Source organism: Dromaius novaehollandiae, chromosome 2, assembly GCF_036370855.1.
Source record: "Dromaius novaehollandiae isolate bDroNov1 chromosome 2, bDroNov1.hap1, whole genome shotgun sequence".
Taxonomy (NCBI): Eukaryota; Metazoa; Chordata; class Aves; order Casuariiformes; family Dromaiidae; genus Dromaius; species Dromaius novaehollandiae.
In genome coordinates this window covers 13,466,960-13,491,637 of record NC_088099.1, presented here as the reverse complement: position 1 = coordinate 13,491,637, position 24,678 = coordinate 13,466,960, and positions in this window count along the sequence as shown.

Here is a 24,678-nt window from a genome sequence, read left to right as displayed (position 1 = left end):
CTGGCTTAGGTGGATACTCACTTGAGGAAGTCTGTGTTCTGGTCTGTGCTCCAGAAATGACATCATCATCTCTCCTCCATCTGCTATGACACTGGAAATTCTTGATTATTGAATTCTTGATCATATCCCTTCTCAACTGAGTCATGGATCTTTCAGGAGTTCACTGCATTCAGTGGTACTCTTTACTGATTTTCAATTTTGAGTCACTACCTGCTTTTTTGTGTGGGAGTGGGGGTGATGGGATCAGTCAAGAAGACACATTAGAGCTAAAAGCTGAAGTCAGACTACAGACCTTTGCACTACAGATATCATGTTAGTTGTTCAGGGTGAAATGGAAGAGCTTTCTTTTTAAGAAGAAAAATTCTACTCAGCATCCCCTGATACAGCTTACAATTCCATAAGCTTGCAGTAATCACTGCATCTCTGGGTAAGTAAAAAAGAAGAGAGACGATGAAACAAATCATTACAGGGTATGAAAACCTCAATGTTTGCTGTCATTTTTCATAGAGTATACAAATGTGCACATGCACACACACATATATATACACATATGCATACATATATATATAAATATACAAACACTGAAACAAACTGGAGAGCAGATTTAGACCTCAGCTTGTCTGAAGAAACCATAATTGTGAGGCTTCTTATGCCACAAAAGGTATAAAGTATCTCACATACACTATGAAATAAGTGTGAGTGCAGAATTTCCACAGAATACCTATTGCACTAAAAAACCACATTCTTCTCCCACAGAAACCCATTTGTGTACCCATGTTCAAGTGCTATCAATTTAAAGAACACAGTTTAGGTTGTCACTTAACAGAGTCGCTTGTGTGTTGAGAAATATCTGGGAACTGTGACTGAAATGTGTTATAACCCAGCTCTCTTTTCTTGTAAGTGGATGACATGTTCTTGCACATTTTGTATTCTGTAGATATTTAAGTGAGACAGTTGCGGAGATAACTACACAGAGGCTCAGCAAGACTGCTCAGTAGCATAGTGGCTACAGGGAGTTGAGAAGCTGAAAATCAAATGGGGCTTTCAGTCTGGTTGTTCATAACTTCTGCCTTGTTCATAACTTTCTGCTCATTATTTGAAATGGATCCAGTTATGTATAAGCAATTAAGCAATCATTGAAGAGGAGACTTGAACCTTGAATTCCCGCAGTTCTACAGCGTGCCATAACTGTTGCCAGTCCAGCCTGCCTCTCCAACTCTTTTTCTGATTATAGCTGGAAATTCCCATCTATACTTGAGAAACCCCTCTTGATTAAATTTTCACTGAAACTTGAACCTTGGAAAGTTTAAATTTCAAACAATTGACATTTTCTGCTGAAAAAAAAATCCTTCATAGAAGAATTCTTCACAATTTCTGACTACAAAATTGAGTTCAGAGATTGACACACACACCCAGCCTGTCATAGAGGTTATGGTAGGAGTTTCCTTAGTTAAAGAAAATAGCATTTAGTGTTTGATTATACATATGTGATTAAAGTTTAGAAGTCAAAATGAAATATCACGGTGAGAAATACCAATCTGGAAAGAAATGGCAATGTGAGTGAATGACAGGAAGAGGTTAACTGGAAAGCTGACACTAATTCTCTACCGTGTCCTCCATGTGATATAATAAGAAAATTCATCATCAAGATAAGATCATAAAAACACAAAGGATCAGGCAGGTAATACTGAAGGTGAATCAAAAGGCAGTGACAAAGTTCAGATACCTTCCCACCTCAGCGAAGGTATGATGTAAAATCCAACAAAGATATCTTTAATTGTTAAGTTTTAAAGAGGGATTTTCGTCCCTGAAAATATCTCCTTGATCATTCAATGAGGACAAAATCCTTCAGTGGCCACACTTGTATTTTCCAGTAATCCAAATTGAGTTTCAAGGCAGTCATTGCATAAATTCTCAGTTCTGAAGGCTGATGGAGTGGCAGGGTAATGCACTTGGTCTGATTCTGTTTTCATTTAACCTTGTGAAAAAGTACATTTTGTAATACCGATCCAGCATTTAGCACTCATTCTCCTTGTGCTGATAGTTCCTGCAGGTTGCCACACAGGAGGAAACAGTAGAAGAAACACAAACCACCTGAAGCACAGATAAAAATATTCAGGAAGGTTATTAATAGCAGGTAGTGTGACCCGGCTCATTCTGGGGCTCATGCAAACTGCTCTCACTACAGTTTATGCAGATTAGTAAAGGGAAAAGTGCTTACTTCTGCCTCCACTTCTGCTTTTTCTTTGCAACCATTACAGCTTGCTTCATTTTTCTGTTTCTTCTCTGCATAGAAGCAGAAGCGATGCAATTACATGCACAGGACGGCATTTTGTAAGGATTAGTGTTTGAATAGAAAAGTAAGGATTTAAATAGTTTGTGTATACTGCTCGAAATAGGTGGTAAGAATAGCTGACACTGTCAAACAAATATATGACAATGTATGTAACTTAATGGTGAATGTGCCTGAACATTGTAGGCCATGAGAGTGATATACATTGAGCAGAAAATGTAGGTGGAGTCACATGGAAGTCACAGAATACCACCTTCCTCTGATGAAACTTTTATACTAAACTCTGCAATCAGACCTGGTCAAATTTCAGGATTTCTTATCTCCAAAAAAATGTTTTTATTCTGATTTTGAACAAAATCAAAAGTCTTTCAATATTTTTTCTCTCAAGTGAACATTTTTCTACAGAGAGCTCTAAAGTTAAATTAAGAATTCCCAACCCAAGATATTTAGAGTTGTATTTAATGTGGGGCTTGAGTCTTTCTTTTTCGGTGTACTACAGTCAGATATGTCATGATGTAATGCCAAGTTAATTGAAACTAAATTATTTAGCATGAAATTATGCAGCTTCATAATTCCAAGGGCTTGCTTGTTTTTGTTTTTTTCTCTCTGGGAATTATCACTGAAACATATAACATTTAAACATTTGGATGAAGCTAGCATTTTAAGGATAAAAAATTGTCAATTAAAAAATTTCTGCCATCTCTAGACAGCCAAAACATTACTCATATAGCCTGCTGCTCTTTTCTTACAATTTATTCTGTTCATTCCTAAAAACATTTGCCTTGTTTTTTTCTCATATACTTTCATTCCTTAGGATAGGGAATGGTTTGAAAATGGTTATGTAAACTATATGATCTCTTTGATATGTCCAATGTAGACTACATGAAGGTTTCTGTCTCAGCAGAAACTGAGTTTTGAAAAGGGAATATGTCCCCACCCCAAGCTCAGCTGAAAATTAGGTATCTCAAAACATTTTTTTGTGAAATAGAAAAAACCTTTAATGCATTTCAGCTGAAAAATAGAACTCTCCCAGGCATAAAATTTAAGCTGAAAATCTTTAAAACTTAATTCATGTATACGTTTCTTCAAACGGGACGTTTAACATCAGTTCTTTCTCACAGTTTTCAGATAGACTGGTATGTTCTGATTAAAAACAGCAACAAAAACAGTCCAAACTTTTGTAATGCATTTCCAAACAGCTCTAATTCATCTGTCTTTCCTCAACTGATGAGGGAGTCCTGTTGTCAGAAAAATTGCTCCTGATTGCACCAGTCTAAATCTGACCCTCTCTGTTTAATCCTGTTTCGAACTTTATAAGTATGAATGGTACACTTGAATGCAAATAAGTTTAAGTAATGATGCTCCTCGACTGTGTCTTTCTTCAGGAAATAATGTAGCATTTGCTAAAACTTATGAATTATTTCTATTTCTTTTTTTTTTCCCCCATGGTATGCAGTCTACTTTTATAAACAAAGTTAATTACAAATGTACAAAAGCCCTTTATTTTGGATAGTTCAAAGATGCAGTGCTGAAAATCTGATACACTTTGGTTAAAGTACTTTCAGTATATATTATTTGAACTTTGGGTTTCTTTCTGAAGGGCTAAAGCTTCATGGCTGTGAGGGTGACATTCTTGGAAAAGTCTGTAATTTCCCTTGGTACCCGGCTTCATTTTCTCAAAATAGTCCATCCAGTGATGCCTTCCTTTTTCTATTAGGATTCTGATATCTTCTGACATTGATGATCGTGGCAGAATAAATTTTGGGGGGTCTCTCCTTGATTTATTGCTTCAATATTGTATTTTCCTTTTAACATTTGCGGTTCTCCCTTAGGAAAAAATCCTTGTAGCCTGACCTGTGTATCCTTATTTAGAGGCAAGCAAACTGGTTCATATGAAATAACTCTGGAATCCTTACCTTTTTCCATCCTGTAATAATTCGGACTTTGTCTTTGCATACATTGTTTTAATATCGCTACATTTTTTACTGCCAACTAAGATGAAAAGCAAAAGCAGTGCCTGCAATTCACCTCTTCTTAAAAGATGTATGGACTTTTTTCAAAGTAAAAGGGCTGAGGTAGGATCGTTTTTGCATGCCTTCCTAAACCAGGTCTCTACAGGCCATGCACATATCTGGAGAGATGGTATAAACCACTGGAAGGACTGGGCAGTTGTCCGAGGAATGAAGAGGAAAGAGAAAATACTTGAGGATGGAAGGCATCAAGGATGAAGTAAGGACACAGAAAGACTGACTTGGACAAACTATAGTTCAGAGTGTGACAGCAAAAACATCTCACCTTGCTTCTTGCCTCTCTCTTTTCCCAGGCAACCTGCAGGTATCGGTCCTTCAGGCTTTCAGAACTGGCTTGCTGATGAAAGGCAGCAACTATCATCAATCATACTGATTCAAAGTCAAACACAGTGAAGCAGGAGCCTTCCCAACATCTTATGGCTACTGCATCAAAAGCTACAATAAATATGTCTGTGGACATACGTAATTCATCATTTACAACAACCATGGTACTTCTGATATGGTAGCTGAATAAAACAAGAATTCTCAAGATATAAACTGAACATACCCACGTGGATATCTATATTTTAAAAGAGAATCATGCCTATTCCCATTGGTATCTTTGAAACATATTTTTGATAATGTTTTATTTAGTTTGTGAATGTTTTTGAAGTTAACAGAGAATATCTTAGAGGAAACCAAGTATTCAGGAATTAAACCTTGGGTCTTAATTGCCTTTCAAACTGAATGTGAAAAATTTATTGTAGTATCACATTTACTCCAGTTATATAATATAATTTCCCTGAATGCTTAGAGAATATAAGTGACAGTTTCAAGATAAGTAGTATCTGTGGTAATAAGGTATTAAATGAATACTTAGAGTTATCAGTTATATTGTTTTTAAATGCATTTCACTGGGGTTTAAACATTCCTAATGGGACATGTTTAACAGAGCACTCTGCTCTTATTTATTTTTTGCTTTACCTGATAATTAACAAGAATCATACACAAATATACTGTGCCAGTTGCCTGTTAATTTTGGCAAACAGTTGTCTAAATATGATCTATCAGGAAATTTGAATAGCAGTCTAGAACATTAACCCCATCAAGATTAAAGTCTACAGAATATATAAGTGCAATCACAAAACAGCAAGGTAGTTGCCTTCATTCTCAGTAGTGGTGTATGACAGAAGGCTGAAACCGGTGCCTCAAAGCAACTAGGGAAAATGCAGGCTCTTGACATGGAGCAAAGCCAACAAAAATTTGAAAATAGCAAATAGCACTGCTATTTAGTTAAATATTATAGGTCATAACTTCTGGGAGACAGCTGTGTGCTGTTTTGTAACCAGCTGTTTTATCTGAGTGAACTGCACTAAAATAGGAGATTATATGAAATTTGAAAAACTATGCTGAAAAAGGAAAGGATGAAAAGCAAAAAATTAATACAGTACCACTCATTTAGCAGCCAGAAGTACAGCTAATTCAGCTGCTCAATGCTCTAAAGAAAGGGTTTTGCCATTTCTTTAAAATGAAAGGAAGAAAATGTTTCCCCTGTTTGATAATTTTTCAACAAACATTTAGGTTTTCACTGAAAATATTCCTAGAAAAAAATACTCTGCTTTAGTCAGGGGAAAATATTTCACTTCTAAGATTTATTTTTCTAGATAGTGGAAAAAGGGGGAAGCTGACACTATAGGGAAAATATGCACCTTTACTAATAAAAGAAGCAAGGAGGAAAAGTTTCTTGAATGCCATTAAATAGAAAATGATATTTGTCAATACTTTTGAAATGCAATACATTTTCTCTCAAACTCATTCTAAAAGGGGAAAGAAATTGGGATTTTCTTCCTCCTTTTTCCTTTAAATACTATGGTGGAAATCCTATATTTGTCAGATGTTGAACATTTTTGGGGGGTGCCTTTGTGTCCAACCATTATATCAAAGCAGCTAAAAGAGAGTAAATGCATACTTATAGACCTATAAATAAAAATTAAACCCTTCTTTAAGGAGGAAATTTGTGCGCACCTGTAGTGTGGAGGAGATGCACAGGAGATTAGAACTAACAGTAGAAACAGGGACATAGGGAGCCATAGGTACTTACATATGTATTTACTGTCTGCCCGTTTGCACAGTACTCCCTATTCTGACACATGTGAGTGTCTTTGTGTCATGAAGAACGCAAGCCTGAAAATCTCTGAGCTTCTCCCTTTCCCTGACACCTGCGCTGGGGTAAGGCAGACCAATCCATATTTTTTTGCAGCCAGAACCATGATGCCAAGGCGTCTTTGACAATGACGGCAAAATACAAAGCTGGGCACGCATGAAATTGTCTCGAGTCTCGTGGCATCAGAATGGGAGACCGGTATGATGAATGAATATACATTGCAGAGCAGACAGAGGAGGGGACATTTTCATTTTCTCCTTAAAGAAACAAACGTATAATGGAGGACAACTGCATGATCTCCTGATTATAAGAAAGAGATACTCAGAGTACCCAAAGCTTACTACACTGACAGTGGGATTGGAGCTCCCTTGGTGAAAGGACATTGTGAAAGGATACTCAACAGAGAATACTGGTGTCAAGAAATTGATATGAATGGCAGGGTAGAAAGACCCCTGTCATGTTTTTATTAGCTGGCTTGGGTACCAGGGCAATCTACAGCTCCACCAAGCTCATTGTGAGCCACTTTACCCTGCTGAGGTATGAGTTCAAAGTTAGCTTGGTTATCTGTGCATGACACTGTGGGATTTAACTAGCTGCCCTGAGCACAGCAGTGCAGCAGGGTGGGAACTGGAAGGAAAAGAGCACTTAGATGTAGACAGGTGGCCATTGTGCAAGACTTTCAAGGCAAGGATGAGAGAAACTTCAGCTGCAGACTGAAGGAAAGTAGAGATAAGCAAAGGAATTTGCAAAAGGGAGTAATGAAAAAAGGAATAGAAATTGGAAATAAAAAAGTGCTGTGTTCAGAATATCAGGAGAAGAAGATTACTGTAGCTGCAGTGCTTCTGAGAGGGGCAGTGCAGTGAGACAGGGAAGCTGCTGCATTTGAGATGGATGGTGTCACACTTTTAGCAATGGGGAGAGAAATAAATATTAAGAAAGATGCTCAGCTGCCACAAGTCACTGACTCAGGACAGCTGTAGTGGTGGGGCATGAGACAAAAACTCCTTTAAAGGTTCCCAGTCAGAGAAATGACTCCAGCAAGAGAGAGCAAACACAGCACGGGAATGACTCTTCAGTTGCATCTTATCATTGCCACTATGAGCAGAACATGAAACAGCGGAAGCAAACAGCAGCCCGTCTCCCAACAGTCTTCCAACATCGTAACCCCGCCAATAAAGTTTATTATCAGTACTGCCTCGTGGAAGAAAACTGATCAATAAAACATACTTTTAAAGTGATTGCTTAACACAGTAAGAACAATGCCATTTAGCACTTACATATCAGGTTATGCTCATGCTGCTGCACAAACATTGACTAATGAATCAATAAAAACAAGAGAAGGAAAATCTAACTTTCTCCCTGTTGTCACCAACATTAATAGCAATTTTTAAAAACAATTCAATTTAGTAAACTGAAGGTCTGCCCACTGATGTAGCACGATTTCTTGTGCTCTTGCTGCTTATATAAGTGTGTGCATGTAATAGCACTCTGACTTTGGCTACACAGTACTCTGAATATTAATTTAACAATAATGTCACTTAGAAACCTATCACCCTTGTATCAAAGCACTCAGAAAAGTGTACAGGTATGTCATAGTGACTAAATGTTGCAGACACAATAAAACCAGCAAGGCAAAGAAATTATTCATAAAGAGAACAAACTGATTGAAGGAGAACAGGTTTTTATGTAACAGAAGAGTTTTTAGCAATTAAATAGCTTTTCAAAGAATTTAACGAACCCCTCCTATGTGGAGGAAAAGGTCTTCAATACAGTAAAAAAGAAGAGGTGTTAGGAAAGAGCTAGCTAACATGAGGGACTAAGTGCCATTGTCCAGAAGAAACACAAAGATTGACTGTCAACCTAAGATGTCAGAGTTACCCATGAATCTGTAGATGATGATGAGTGTCCAAGTGCAGTTAACTATCATGATAAGGTTCAGCAGGGTGGTTTCAAATATGGCCAAGGCCTGTGCTGTAAAACTGTTTGGAGATCAGCTAGATGATGTAGAATAATCATTTAAATAGAATATTCATGTTCTTTAATTTAGGGTTTGATCTCCTAGGCCTCCCTGATGGGAGTAAATCTATGCAAGTATCTTACTGGATCTCTGTGACTAGCCTTTGCCTTGGTGCCAAGGATAGACCTTATGATTTTAAAGGAAGACATTAGTTGTATACGTAGTGTGATGCTTACCCATGCAGATAAGGATGGAGGGTAGGTAATTACATAATCCTTTCTTCCTGGTTACTTCCTTTTAGTGTTAAATAAAGTTTACTGAATGAAACAGGTAGTTATCCTTAACTCTCATAAATTCCCTGGTGATTTTTGTATGTAATAGATCAGAATATTTTTTTAGTCTCACTCAGCATTCCAAACTCCAGTTTTCTCCCTGGCCATAGGAATATCCACCTTGGTACTTAGCAGTAGGATGGTTATGTGCAACCATTTTAAAGTGTTCCCCAAAGTGAAAGTGATTGATAGAGAAAAAAAATTAGGGTAATCTGACCGTGGATAGTTGTTCGTAATTCTGTGGAAAAATTAATGAGTCCTATACCTCTAATTCTTTAGTGAAGGCTGGCTGCTTTGAGGCAACTCAAGCATTTGAGTTAATCTCATCCTATATATTTAGAAGGAACACTACTAAAGAAAAGCGGACAGACTTTTTAAGTGCTGAAACAAGAACAAAAATACTGGTAAATAAGTATTCCAGGGAAGGAAATCTAAAGCTAAAGGAACACAGAACAGTAAGATTAATGCATGGCAGAGATGGTAGACTTTGGATGGAGAACAATGAAAATGAGTAATTTTCAACACGAAATTGTCTTCTGCAATATGTCAGTTAATGGTTCCAGTTCAAGACAAAAATTTCAGACTTCTGAGGTTCATGTTTTACTAATATTTCAATACAAAATATCCAGAAAGTATCTGCATAAGCTCAAACTGAGACATTAAGTGATATGGTTGTTTCACCACTTCTGTTATTTTTGATATTGTTATTGTGTGTATTGCCATTGTTCCCACAAAAATCACAGGCCAGAATACCACTGTGTTAACTGCCATACATTTTTACTGTAAAAAAAATCTCAAATATTAGGAAGCTCTAAGCATTGGCCAAAGTACTTCACCTCTATATTGTTCCAATATGCCTCTTCCCCTGTGAAATTTGTATGATCTTATTAAAATGATAAAATGTTTAAACAAACATGACATCAGGTCATGTATAGTAGTATAATGCTTGCATTTTATTAAAGGTCTAAGTTTTTACCCAGCATTTATCACCAGTGAAAATATTAATTGTTCATATACTCCCAAATGTGATCATTATCCTAAATTCTGTTCAGTGCAGTAAGTTTCCAAAACCAGTGGTTTTAGCATGGGCTTAATATCCTCACATGCAAAGAGCGATTGAAACTGGGGACAAAAATAGTGAATGTAAAATAAATATAATCTTCACAGTCCTCAGCAATTTGAAATATTAGCTTTAAAAATACCTTATGGGTGTCAAGGCAGTTTAAGATCTTTACAAAGTAGCTGTTCTGTAAGGCCATTTGTTTTGAATTAATCTCCTGACAATGGAAGGCGGAAAGGGAGAATGAAGAAATGGTGGGGGAGTTGCTAATTCTATAGGCCAGCAAATTAGTTATGAAAAGTCAGGTAACTGGAGGAACTGAAGATCAGTTTAATGTACAATTAAATATCCCTTTTAACAAATAAAGCAGATATAATGCCAACAAAAGGAAGCAGGAATCGTTGAGTACAAAATATGCTGAATGAAATGGAGATTCCTTTGATGTGAAGGAATGAAACAGATTTCTGAAATCGCATTATCTCAGTCTGAAAAGAAAAGGCCTCCTCCCCAGCACACTGAAATGTAGAAATTTCAAGAAAGGTTAACAACAAAGACCAGAATGAAACCAAAGTAAACTCTATCTATGGAGATAACTGTGAAGGATTATAATATAAGGAGACAGTCCAGAGCAGCAAACTGTAATACATCTGAGGAGAATTGAAGCTTCTGGTTTTTGCTTTACTGGTGATTAAAGCTCAGGAAAATAATACAAATAAAAAATGAAAGAATAAAAGAAAATAAACTGTGAGGCAGGCAAAGATGTTGCTGCAAAAGGGAAAAAGGATGGTAGAGAACTTCAGGTTACCTAAATATTTTTCTTATTTGGATTGAAACTATACTCTCAGCGAATATGAAAAAGTATACATCTATACATATAAATGTATACATCTATACATATATGCATATGTTCATATATGCATGTATACATATATACTTATATATAGGTATATACAAAAGTAAATGCACACTTTCACACTAGTAAACACTGGGAAATATACTTATTCCCAGCATACAAAGCTGCTAGATACTCACCACATGGCTGCTAGGATGACTGTCTTCTTCTGACCCTAAAATCCAGGACTTTGGCATATTTGTTGTTTGCTCTGAATTTAGTGACTTTTGTGCAAAAGGCAGAGTAATTAGCTGCTGAAAGAATCTGTGTGTGTGTGTGTGTGTGTGTGTGCATGTACTGGTGGTGGTGGATACTTATCACTCAAAGACTAAAGCTAAAATAGAACACTGTTAAAGGATAGCAATATTTTGATGATTAAAGTGAGGCTGACTGCTCCATGCTTTACAGGAAGCCAAACTGTACAATTATAGAGGTCCTTCCAATCATGAAAATCTATGATGTCATTTTGATAACCTTTTAGATTTAGCAGATTAACACTTCCAGTGCAAGGAAGGAGTAGCAAGAAACTTTCTGGAGCAGAACAATTGTCAGAGCTCCTGGTTAAATGATTATTTTAATGCTACAGAGTCTGGCTGTAGTAGGAGTTCCTAGACTGTTGCAAAGTAATCTTTTTATCATTGTATAAATAAAACAAACAAAACAAACAAAATGAAACAACAAAGACACAAATCTACTTACGCATTTGGGTGCCTGACTGCTGTTAAGTTCAATAGTACTTAAATGAGTTTAATAGAGCTTGGTTATCCAAATATCATTGCACGTCTGGGCCTAAGGGTTTCACAGAAAATGTGGATTTGATTTGTTTACAATTTCAAAAAATGTGCTCAGTCCTCAGACACTGTGGTCCATCCTTCCTGCTAAAAGCCGAAGTAAGTCACTTTCTCTCTGAATGTTCAGAATATAATAGAAACATAGGGCCATACAGCTTAAATTAAAATAAAACTTTTTTAAAGACTCTGAGCAATATGAGTGCATTGCCTGGCTGGGAAGATGTTGCAGTGTTTCTCTACTCTTACTACCAGGACATTTTTAGTATGCATACCTAAACAGCCAAATTTCCCTTAAAATTTCACATACACAAAGTATAATGAGCTTCTTTTGACTCACATCTTAAAGACTGTTCTTGCATCTCTAGGTTCTTTTATGGTCCTGCCTTGGGCCATCTTGTGATTTCACATAATTCCTGAAACATATTTAGAATAATAGGGCACACTCTTCTCCTAGCGTTTAACCAAGCTACTTAGAGAGACAAGTTCCCATCCCTGCTTCTACTTGATATTTCCTTTTCACATATCAGAGAATCGGTTCAGCTTTGTTAGGGCACAGCATTGCCAATAGTAGGACCTCTTTATTCTTTTCTTTTTTTTTTTTCCCCCCCAAGCTTTCCAGAATTCACGCTTGAGTTGGAAAAACACTGAATTTATAAGTCCCAACTTCTGGAATATTGGTGGAAGGAGATCTATCTGGAATATTGGTGTGTCTATATCTATATCTTCTATCTATATCTATATCTATATATCTATCTCCTGGTGGAAGGATATCTATCTGAAATATTGGTATTTTCCTTACCCATTATATACTGAATAAACAAACCCTTTAGGCATAGGATTCACTGAGAGGTGAAAAACTCTGTGGAACCATTACATACATTGTCTAGAACTAGAATATGAATGGAAACAACAATTTTCATGGTAAAATTTGAAACAAAACATTCCAGTTTGGTACACTAAGCATGATTTTTCATATCATTTTTGTCTTTTCAGGGACCTTTAAGAGAGACAAATATAGCCCTGTCTTTTGGTCTGTACAGTCCTTTTTAGATTATAATTTTCAAAGTATCAAAAGAAGATGGAAGAGTAATCCTGACCCTCCTGCCCCCTCTTTTTTCATTCAAAGCAAATTCTGTCTTAAAGGTGGAAACTTTTTGGCAAGCAGTTTCTCTTCATTTGCTATTGATATATAAAATTCTGGACTTTTGGTTGGGACTTACCTGTTCTGCTTCCATTTTGGGGAAAGTATCATAGCTCCCACATGAAATTTCTGATCAAAAGAACAGGATATCTCCTCCGCAGGACCGACCCACACATGGCATGGGTTGTGACAGAATGGCAAAGAGGGATTTATTCTGGCACAGTTTCTTCTGGGGTTTAACTCAGAGACCACTCTAACAAAGAGCACAACCTTATTAACTGTCATAGAGTGTATGTTCTCTTATTTTTCATCACAAAGTTAAAAGGCTTTAATTTTCTTCCAGTAGAAAGTAGAAAATTATTGAATTATCTGTAAGTTCTATGGAATGGGGAACTGCTTTGACCGTAGCTCTATTTCCATGCCGTTTTCTCTTCACTTTTACAGTGGGAGCATACACATTGGTGTTCCTCTCAGCACTTTGTATTGTAGCTACTGCATTTAACTCCAACTTATAAAAACCAAAGCTAAAGACACTTGATTCAGTGAATTCATAATCAGATCTTAAGGGATCAACTCGGAAAAAAGGCACTATGTATTTCCATAGGCATAATTACCTATATGTAGCTTCATCAACAATGTAGAACAGATATATTCTACAGCAATGTATTTCTCGATATCATGGCATAAAGTTTGTTCTAAAAATTAAAAACAGAGAGTATGGAAGTAGAACAAGAACTATTTATATCTGTATCTGTCATTATATGTGAAATATAAGTTTTATGTTGTTGTTGTAAGCGTACTTGAGAATTTTACATAAAATTCTGTTTAGTAGATTATGGAATTGAAACACTCTAAGTCACAAAAATTAATCATGCTAGATCAAATAATTGAGGCCAGATCTGGGGCTTAGCATAAAGAGAGTAGCTCTACAGAAGTAACTGAGGATACCAGATAGACATCTGGTCCCAAGACATTTACAGCTTTCTGGTAGGAAAGGTTATGCAATTCTAAACTGATACAGTAATCAACAGCAGGAGCTATGATCTTGTATTCGATTATACACGACTGAAGAAGTTTCAACACTTCATGGATGTTACCCTGACCATGACAGCACTTTTTGGATTTTAATCCAGCTTTTAGGACTTCCATTAAAATTCAGAATGTTTTCCAATCTTTAAAGTTTAAATTCCATCACTTGGTAAGAAGGCAGTAAAAAAATGAAGTTATCTCACTTAATACTTACTTTAAAACTGGACCTATGCAACATTTCAAAGGTGAAACACTGTAATGAAGCTCGAAATCTGAACATAAACTTTGTGGGCTAAATTTATCTCACACAGTTTCATGTTACCTAATAGCACTTTACAGATTAGCAAATTTCTCAACAAAATATTAAGCCTAAACTTATAAAACCTTTAATATTAAGAAAAAAAAGTAAACAGAAAATAGGTACATCAGATGAAAAGAATAGGACAACAGAAAACTTTCTGCTGGTAATGAGTTTGCAGGTTTTGGCCATCACAGATTCATGGAGAGACAAGATTCTTTAGGAGCTGCGACACTAGCAGGACTGTAATAACCACAGAATAAAATACAGCGGTGGTTATTTGGTGTTAATAGGATTCTACTTTTGTGAAACATGCTGGGAGATTTAGAATAGGCTACAAAGAGAGACAGAATGACACAAATTGGATTTAGCTACTAGTTTCATATGAATTTATGGGAACAATAAAGCAGGTGGAGTCACACTTGACAGTTTTAGGGGATTGAAACAAGGGAGTTCCAAGGCAAAAGCTATATAAAACATACACTTAGAAGCACAGAGTTCACAAAACAACAATAGAAAAATGTGCACTTCCAAGAGAAAATTGTAGACATTTAGTATGGCATTTTTCTTAAAGGCATTTACAGATTTTTTTCTTAAATCACAGGTCAGTGGTATTAACATTTTGCATAAACAACTCAAAGCTCTTTTAGTATTTTTGAATGCTGCTTTTCCAGCTGCTTTTTTTGTGCATTTACTGCTAATATTCCATATTTTCTAAAACTGATACACCTTTACCTTGCGTTATCAATATATGTTTGCTGTTTCACTATAATAATCATGGTAAAATAATTTGCAATGGAGAGTAAATGAAGAGAAAACAACACTAACAAAGAAAACTGTAACTTTTTATCAAATATTTCTTTGTAAAAGCAGATTTATTCATTTCACTGTTATTTGTCATTAGGCACTCTATTATGTAATAAAGTGACTAACTTACTCCCTGAAAGAGTGGTAACCAGTAGTGTAGACAAGAAAGAAAAATGCTTACAGATACCCAAAATTTTACTTCACCCAAGACTGCATTTTTTCTAATCTTTAAAAATAAACCTGAATTTACAAGATTTCTGAAAAAGACAAATGCCAAATCCGACATTTTCTGGAATAAATATAGAATAGTTTTTTTAAGAAAAATAGAATAGGAGAAGTTAGAATTCACCAAAGTCCCTGACAGCAGAAGCTCTTGCTGTAGGTTTAACTCTTTGCTATACTGGACGGCTTCCTGCCTTTGCTTTGTTGCAATCTTTGGAATTTCTAGTTCTTATGGAGTGGACCAAAGAGCAGCATAACAGCATCCATACAAAATACACAATTCACATTTTTACTAACATTACCACATAAAAGTCTTTCTGACCAGCTTCTGGCAAGGATGATGAAAGAGAGCTTACTTGGAAGATGCAGAGAGAAGGAGAGAAAAGACATAGAAAAACAATTTGTGGGAAAACTGAGAACTGAGCTTAGGTGAAAACATACTGATTAATGTGTACAGGAATTATATGAGCACAGAGATTTTATACTCTATGTACATGAATAACAAAAAGTGAATATTAAGTGGAACATTTAAATGCTCAAGCTCTAACATTTAACTCAGAATATTGCTTATAGTTTTCATTTGTTATCTGGGGCTAGGGAGAAGGAGCATATATATGTGGCTATGCATGTGAAAAGAGAAATAAAAAGTTCTTTTTTACTCTTGAGTAGGTGGCTATGACCATCTTATAATTATCAAAGCCATGCACACCAGATAGGTCAAACTGTGTCTGTAACTATCTTTCTCCTCTCTTATATTCAGATTGTTTATGGGAATGATTTGGTGCATTTTCCAGCCCTGACAGTAATATCAAATGGCCAATCAGAAGTGTATTATATATCTAAAATGATGTCCTTTGAGTACTTTAAGGCGGATAAGGTTTGCTTCTTACAAATTGTCTCATTATAACTGTCAAAACCTTCTCTAACCTCAATGCATTCAAACACTTGCATTAATGATGAAAAGCATGAAACCTGGTAGCTTTAAACTCTTTTTGACTTGATTCAAGAGTTTTTGTTAAATAATTCATTCCTGGCTGTCCTCATTTGTTTCTTGCTCTTAAATTACAGATTGATTTTAACTGGGCTGCTCCCAAGAGTGTTAAGCTTGTACCTGTTTCTTTTTTAAAAATAAGTTTCTCGGTAGAAAGGTTTTTCCAGGCTCTCACGGCTTTACCACAAGTAGGCATTTGGGTGATTAGCTGAAGAAATGCATGATTAAGCCAAGATATTCGCATGGGTAGGTAGGAACCCATGAGGCAAATTAAGTGGATCCATTTGCTGAAGTCATTTTAAAAATACATACCACGAGGAGGAATATGATGTGCAAGAATTCTAAGGTACTCAAGTGCTGTCATGTGGAAGGCAAAGAATAAGGGTGTTAAGCAGTGCAGATTATATGACAAATAGCCCTTAAAACTCACAGCTGTTTGTAGTGCCCTAGACAAAGGAATCCCTGGAGGGTATACAAATACCATGCATGCTGGGTTTGAAAGCCCAAGACTTAATATTATTACTTTTAATTTCATGAGCATAGGATTTTATTTGCTTTTACATTCGTGACAGTGGTAACACATAGGCTTTATGCAGGCAGATATTCAACAAAGGAGCACAGCCATTGCGATGCTGAGCACTGCAACATTTCCAATTTAACAGCTCAGGCTCCTGGAGTAGAATAAAGAATGTCAATCCATGTGTCCAAGGTCCCAGTACATTGAATAGGGGAATAGGTATCCAGACTGAGATTCATGAAAGACAGAGGATATACACCAAAGGGAGGCATGTCTGAAACACTGCTTCATAACATTTTATGTTGTACCTGTTGAAACGCTGAACTTGGAATAAGATATTTTGATGAAAGTTAGGCAAACAATTGCAAAACACCTCTTTTCTTTGAGGAAAATTCTGTGTTTCTTTTTTAACTCTTCATCCTAGGGAAATCAAGTGAGGAATTTAATTTTTGGTCACTTCTGCTGGTATCTATCCTTCATATCTGAAAATCAGAAATGTATTCAGGATATTGATAAAGCCTGCATGATGTAAATAGGAAGTAGGTATAATTGTCAATGTCACTACCATTTGGGGCAAAAAAATGCGTAAAAGACTAAATGAAAAGGAGCTAGATGAGCCTCTGAGTAAATCTGACAAATTTATTGACAATCTAACAAGCCTGAAAATGCTTTTTAGCATATATATAACTTCTTCATGTGGAAATTGACTTCTATGGCTTAAGGTTTACATTTTTTCATTAGATTAAACTGGTGCAATGTAGATGTGTCATTAAGAACTAGTATGCATAAACACACATATCTGCATGCATATGCAAACAAATATCCATCCCATATTCCATGCACTTAATTTCATCCCTGGTAAGTCCTGTTGCTCGACAGGGGAATGGGTCCAATTCTTCAAGGAGAAGAAACCCTCTCTCCTTCATAAGTGAAGGGTTGTGAAGCAGGGCCCAAAACGTTGGGTCCTTAGTTAGAGCAGCTCTGGAGGTCAGAACAACCTGGGGCATGAGACCTCATTACCAAATGAGCTTAAAAGCATGTAAATGATAACAAGCAGGAATACAAACACATGTTGTCTGTATTTCATACTCTTGTATCTAGAACCTTGAAACTGGAATCTTGTATGCTTCTTATGGTCAAAAATCAAAGCTGACTGCAAAGTTTGTGATACATAGGAAATTTGTCCAACATGAGGGAAGAGGACAATGGAGATACTTTTAATTTGAGCTCAAATCAGCCAATAGTCTGAGCATAAAAAGAGAGGTATGGGGAATTTCTGAGAAAAAGATAGGGTAATGTTCCCAAAGCTCTATTCATAAGTCAAGAAGGATGTTAATAATCTGAAGAAGCCTCAGAGAAGGGCTGTGATTAAAGGTTGCTACACTGTCCCTTTATTCTAACAGAAGGAAGGATCTCAGGCTGCTTATCTTAACAAAGAGAAGGCTAAAGGGCACGCTTCCTATGCAGGGAAAAGAAATTTAATAATAAAGGGCTCTTCAATCAACCAGACAAAGGAAAAATAAGGCCCAGGACGAAGTTTGACAAATGAAGACTGGAATGATGCAATTTTTAGCAAAGAACATATTTAACCAGTGGAACCATTTAGCAAGAATTTTGGGAGGCTCCATGCCAGCAGACAGTCCAAACAAGATATTTCTCTTTACTTGAAAGAGGAAATATTTTAGAGAAATGTGTGTCCAGTCATGTAAAATTTCAGGCTGAATAACCGCAGTGGACTCTATTGTATTTTTAATCTATGGTTGTAGAGTGTGTATCACCTTTGTTAGAAATTTTATGATTATTTGTAGCCAGTCAAGGTTTTCATTCTAGATTACCTTAGTTCATTTGTTCATTTTTCTGTATTGTGGATCCCACAGTTTTGGGATCCTGAAATAGATAGGTAGGTTGGTCCCTGATATATGAACTGCAGGTAAAATAAATAAAATGCAGATGGCTGACCTTGAATCAAGTATGGCCATTGTAAAGCCAACAGATCTTGAAACAAAGTAGTCCAAATTTCTTCTTGGAGGATGTTTTAAAGTGTAGGTTGGTAGGAAGTCATAGGCTCTAAAATTAACATGTAACTTCTTTCAGTAAGAGAATAAAGGAAAAAAATCTGTAAACTAAGCTTGTCTGGAGTGAATTAATTATTGAGCAAGAGTGTTCAAGTCTTTAGTGAAGTCACAAAATCATTTTTGAAGGTTGTTGGAAAATAATCTTTTCTGTTCAGTGACCATTTCATAAGAACAAATGTACGGAGGGAGCCCCTTCTAGACTTTGTGCCTCTCAGACTAGGCCACTTCCGGGCTACAGTTCCCAATATTGTAATCAGTATTTGTACCAAAATATAATGCCACAACATGCACCTATAAACATAATTGAAGCTGAGGTGAGAATGAAATATGTAAAGTCCTGCAGCTCTTCCTTCCTTCTTTCTTTCCTTCCTTCCTTTGTGATCCAAGAACACATCCTTGTGACTTCTATGCTTGACTAAGGAATAGGTAATCAGAAGAATTTGCCTGTATTTTTTTTAAGTAACTTTGAATATGTAACTTGGGAGTATAACATAAATTTGCAAGTTAATTTTTAAATTACATTTCACTAAGATTTCAGAAGGTGTGACTCTTGAATTCCCAATCATCCATTTCCTGTCTTATTCACGCTAACATGTTAATGTGATCATCTAAACTTTCCACTGTAATGTAGAGATTGCTCCTTCTAACCTTTATCTGAAGAACAAGTACATTGTATATAGGCATGAGTCTGTGTGTGTGTGTGTGTGTGTGTGTGTGTGTGTGTGTGTGTACATATACAGACATATAGTCAGATTCAGGCAATCTGATGTTTGGGCTGTACTCTGCGATACATGCCATGTGATAGATACCCTATATCTTAATATTTATAGGAATGTGGTATGGCTGAGAGTTAAACTGTAATGTTTGATCAACAGATCAACACAGCAGTTTCTCTATTATTCTGTGTTTTTTTGATATTCAGATAGGAAGAATGACCATAAGAAAAGAAATTTGTAATGTCTATGTACTGCAGACAGCCCAAACTGCTTTAATTGCCCTTTCATAGGGGTGCTAATTGAAGATTTTTACCCAAACTTAATTGGGACTGATCAGAATTATAGCATCTGGCAGTTTTATTGTCCTTGTTCAGTTGTGGCTAATGTTGCATAGCCTCGGAGTGGGATACTGTCTCAAGTTATTATCAGGTCATGCTTGAGCCAGTTACTAAAGATGTGATTGGACCTTTGATATGTTTAGCTACTAGCATCCTTGGAGGGGATGAAGATCCTTTTCCGCTGATGTGATCAGTGGATTATCTCCCCCTTCTAGCTTATATCATTTTCTGTACAAATGCTTATAAGATTCATTTTTTAGTGTATATTAATGTACAAATAAAAAGCTCCATCTCAGCAAGCAATTCAAGTGAATCCCAAAGCTCTGTGCAAAAGGAGAACATGGCCAAAGTCAAGTCATTTTTAATTTCTAGCTAACATTTGCTGAAATATTTTTCTCTATTTGACCAGCTCCACTCAACAGGAGCCAATATCCTCATGTTGTCAGTAGCATGCACAACTGCACTAATCAGATCTTTCCTTGCACTGCAATTCCTTTTTTGCTTAGCTTCAACGGGGTCTCCATCAATACAGCTGATTGCTATGGTTACAGACTACCTGCTGTATGTTAGGCCTGAAGAGGCTGCAAAAGAAAATGCTTCACTCCACACAGGTAAATATTATCCTTTCCTTATTTGAAAATGATACACATTTATTTAAATCACAATTACTGATTATTTTTTCCTACCACAAAACTCATTTTTAGTACAATTGCAATCACTTTCAACTAAAAGAAAAGGATTTTGACAATATGGAATATCTTTGTTTCCCCTTTGTCTCTATGATGATCTGAGAACTGTAACCACATAACCATGTAATCATGTAATAATATACTGCTTTTGATGTCTTCTTTTTTTTTATTTATTTTGTTCTGTTTTCATCACAATTTGAAGGTGAGAAAGTGACTGATTAGAATGGCGGAGTTGGCATCAATGTATGCAGCATGGTTAGTGCTGTGGCAGGAGCTGGCAGCAAGAATGAATGAAAGAGTCCAGAATTTCCACTCTTTGCAAAACAGTGACCATATATTCCTAAATATGTGTATTGCATTAAATAAACCTACTTATTGCATGCACATACTTGCCTTCCAGCATGTAAAATGCTTGGCAATGGAACTTAGTTCATTTTCAGGGATGGATAGTTTGGAGAAGGGTGCTTACAATGAAATGCTGCTGTCTTGTAAACTTCTGATCACTCATTATCAAGTCAACATGTCAAATTTGTCATCTTGTGGATCCAGCAACCTATTCCATAGCTACAGCCTCTGACCTACGAAGATCATTTTTAAAGATTTGAGATCTGTTTTATCAGGTCAAGACGTGGCCACAGGAAAGAACAGTAAAGTAGCAGAAATATTTACATTCATCCTGAAGTACACTGTACTAGTTCATTTACAAAATGTTGTGATCAATATATAGTTCAAATGACTTTCTAATGATACTTCACACCCTGTCTTTGGCTTGGATAGAAAATATTTGGTGGAAGTAAAAATGAATCAAGAATTAGGGATTATTTATGTGATAGGATAAAAAAGAGATTTTACATCTTGTGGAGGAAAAAAAATATAAGCTCTTTTCTTAGTGAAAGTTAATTGTTTTATTTCAGTTTATTTGTGCTATTGCAAAAAACCCCTCTCCCTCCTGCAATGTTTGTCTCTCTGCTTTCAGTAACGGCATCTCATAGCTGGTTACTTCTAACAAGGAAGATGCTGTTTCTTCAAGCCTCCTTTTTGCAGACGTTGTAGCTCAAACTTTATTTTCACAGTAAACTAACCTCAAGGAAACCAGCTATGAAGACAACAGAGCTCAGGCATGAAATCCTAGGCTGCTGGAATTTTTATTAGGCTTCACATGTCAGCGGTTCCTGTACTCCTGAAGATACTTGAAAGCTGCATGACAGCCTGGGAAGGTGCACAGAAAAAGTTCTAGCATTAAGCAATTTGTATGTTTGTCCAAATCAATAGGAGAAAATTTTTACCTCACATTTCTGTTGCAATATGTATTTTTTAGAACTATCAAGCAACTGAAGGAAGAAGTCAGATATGCCAGGAGCTGTGAGGTGGAATGTAACAATGTTTATTAAATATGGCGATCTGAAGCTATTTCCCAGATGAAAAGTGGCACGTATAATAGACAGGCACAGATGGTCTATATTATCCAAAAGCAGGCATATATAACAAACTATTACTATTCTTTTCTTTGAAGGAGATTGTCCAGCACAGGGAGGATCTGATCATCCTAATGGCAGACCAGACAAAATCATGGATCCTCAATAAGTATAAAAAACCAAACAATCACATTTGACGGTGTAGCGTAGGTCTTAGATTCTAGCTAATGCAGTGTGGCAAAGCATCTGCCTACCACATTATTGGTATAGGAAAGAACTGGAATGTCCCAGTCAGCAAGACAAATAGATGTCTCCATTCATGGTGAACTGAAAAATAATTTTTAAAAAATTGCATGAGATAATCACAATGTTTCTTTTCAGCTTCAAATTTTAAACAACTGCAAATAACTGTAAATGTGCTGAAATTTTGAAATGTAGCACCTCTTGAACACAAAATGTCCTATTTTGTTTGTAGAGGATTATTTAGACATGATCAAATGAGCTATTTGATGAATATAAATCTTTTTTCCAGTGAGAGATGAGGAAAAAAACATGTAAAATGATAACACTTTCCTCAAAAATGTCATATAGAAATGATTTTGGTAAAACATTTTTTCTACTAAAAAAGGTCATGGCAAATGCTAGTTAATTTATATGGTACATAAAGATATCAGAGAAGTTTCTAAACTACTCTCCCTTCTCTGGCCGTGCTTCTGTTTCAGACCTTCTTAGAGAGTCTTGAAAGGAGAATTTTTTTTTTCTTATTTTTTTTTTAAATCAAAACAACTAATAGGATATTCAAAGCTTATCCCTTCCTAAAATCTTTATAGGATATTTTCAACTCAGTTCCCAAATCTAAGACCTTAAAATTCTCTTATAATCAGAAGCACAGTAGCATTTCCCTTTCTGTTTCCAGAAGAAATAAGTAAGAACCATAAAATGTTAATGAGAATTACACACAGATATCACTGTAGAAGGATGTTAACATTCTGAAGATCAATCAGCTTCCTTCTAAAAGGTATTTTAACTGGACAGTGGCAGAGTGGCTTTGCAAACAGAGTTTAAGTTCATTCATTAGGTTCATTCATTAAGTTCATTCAGTGTTTAAGCCAGATTATACCAACATACTCTTTTGGAAATTGGGGGGATTATTTTCTTTTGTAGTGCAACAAAAGTAATTGGATCTGTCATATTTAAGGGAAATATATCTTTCACTTCTATTTTGGAGAATTTTGGCTTAGTTTTGAAGCTTCATTTTGGATGGATCTGGATGGATTTCTTTACAAGAACAATGCAACTTTAGGTAAGGATACAGAGTAAAGCAAGCTGAGCTCAAAACAAAGAGTACTGCAAAATGAGGTCAGAACTTCAGCTCAACTAAACCATCCTGGTACTTTTAAATTCATATGCTGTAAATCAGTGCTTTTCTATTCTACTATTAGGCAGTGATTTACATATCTAGCCCTATATGTTTCCCAAATTAAATGTGATTAAACTTTCCCAGTCTTAATAATTAGCATCGATTTCTATATTATATGCATATGTTCTGCATAAGCTCAAAATAAAAATCTTATGAATGGAAAAACTGAATAGTTTTTTTAAATGTCTACCAAGGTATCCAATTAATTCAGCAGTTAGTATAAATATATAATATATTTTACAGACTATCCAGTTGAGAAGAGACAGAATTTATTAATCTCCTAAACTGTTTATAATGTATGCAGTTATCTGTTTACTTTATTAATATTAAAGTGTCAAAGCATTTAATTTTGCATATATATGCACTTGTTAATAGCTTACTAGAACTAGACTTAAGAAGTAAACAAACTACAAATTAAGGATCTTATCTACAACCATAAATACTTGCAATATAGTAACAGATGAACATGCTGAACCTGGGAAGAGCCGAGAAAAAAGATTTAGATGCTTAAGAATGCTTTCATACATAAATAGCTATAAGTGCATGAATACTTTATAGACAACTTGCTTGTCCATACATTTTGTAACACTTACTGAACTCTGAAAACACTTGTGGTTACTATATCTCACATTAGCATAAAACCATACATTTGTTATAATGTTATGACAGAGATATTATATTAAGTATAATACAGTCATTGCAAGTTGATAGTGTTATGCATAATATAATAAGCTGTTGTACAAAGAAACCCTAAATTCATAGACAAGCCATCAAAGTTTTGATTGCCCAGAATGGAAATGAAATGAAAACATAACATGGAAGTATACTGACTCCTGTAGGTTTTATCAGCAGGTCTGAAACCTTTGGCTACACGGCACAGGCCCTGACCACCCGAGCTGCTGAAGTAAGGAGAACCCTGTACTATACTGTCTGGAGAGCAACCACTGACCAGCTTTCAGCAGGGGTGAAATACTCAGTTTCACATCATTTGCAGGCTACCACAAGAATGCTGAACCTTGGTTATTCTGATTTCAGTTCTAATCTCGACAGGTTTTATCAATTGCGTAATCTTCTCTTCACGTCTCTGGGGCCACTCTGTGACTATCTATTTATTTTTTCCCCAGACTCTTGGCACTTCTCGTCCTGTCTGCTGCACTTAAATCTTCAGCTCTACTTTCGTGGAGCATGACAATGTAAGGATTGACAAAGTAGAAGGGAAAGGCTCTTTTCTACTCAACCCTTCTTCCCATTCCTGTGTTCAGCTTCACATTATTTTCTCTAACCTCTGTGGCTGCAAGGAGCAATTTCAAGGAAAGTAAAGTTCAAGTCTCCATTCTTGTGACTGAAGAATCTTAGTGGGGACAGTACATCCACAACCATGTAGACTTGAATCACTTGACTGGGAATGAACACACCTGGATGAACATATGGGTGGACTGAACAAAGATATGGCAGGAGCATCAAATAAATCTCTCCAAAACAGGTAAGGAATGTGCTTTTCAAAGTCTCACAACTTGAGCAA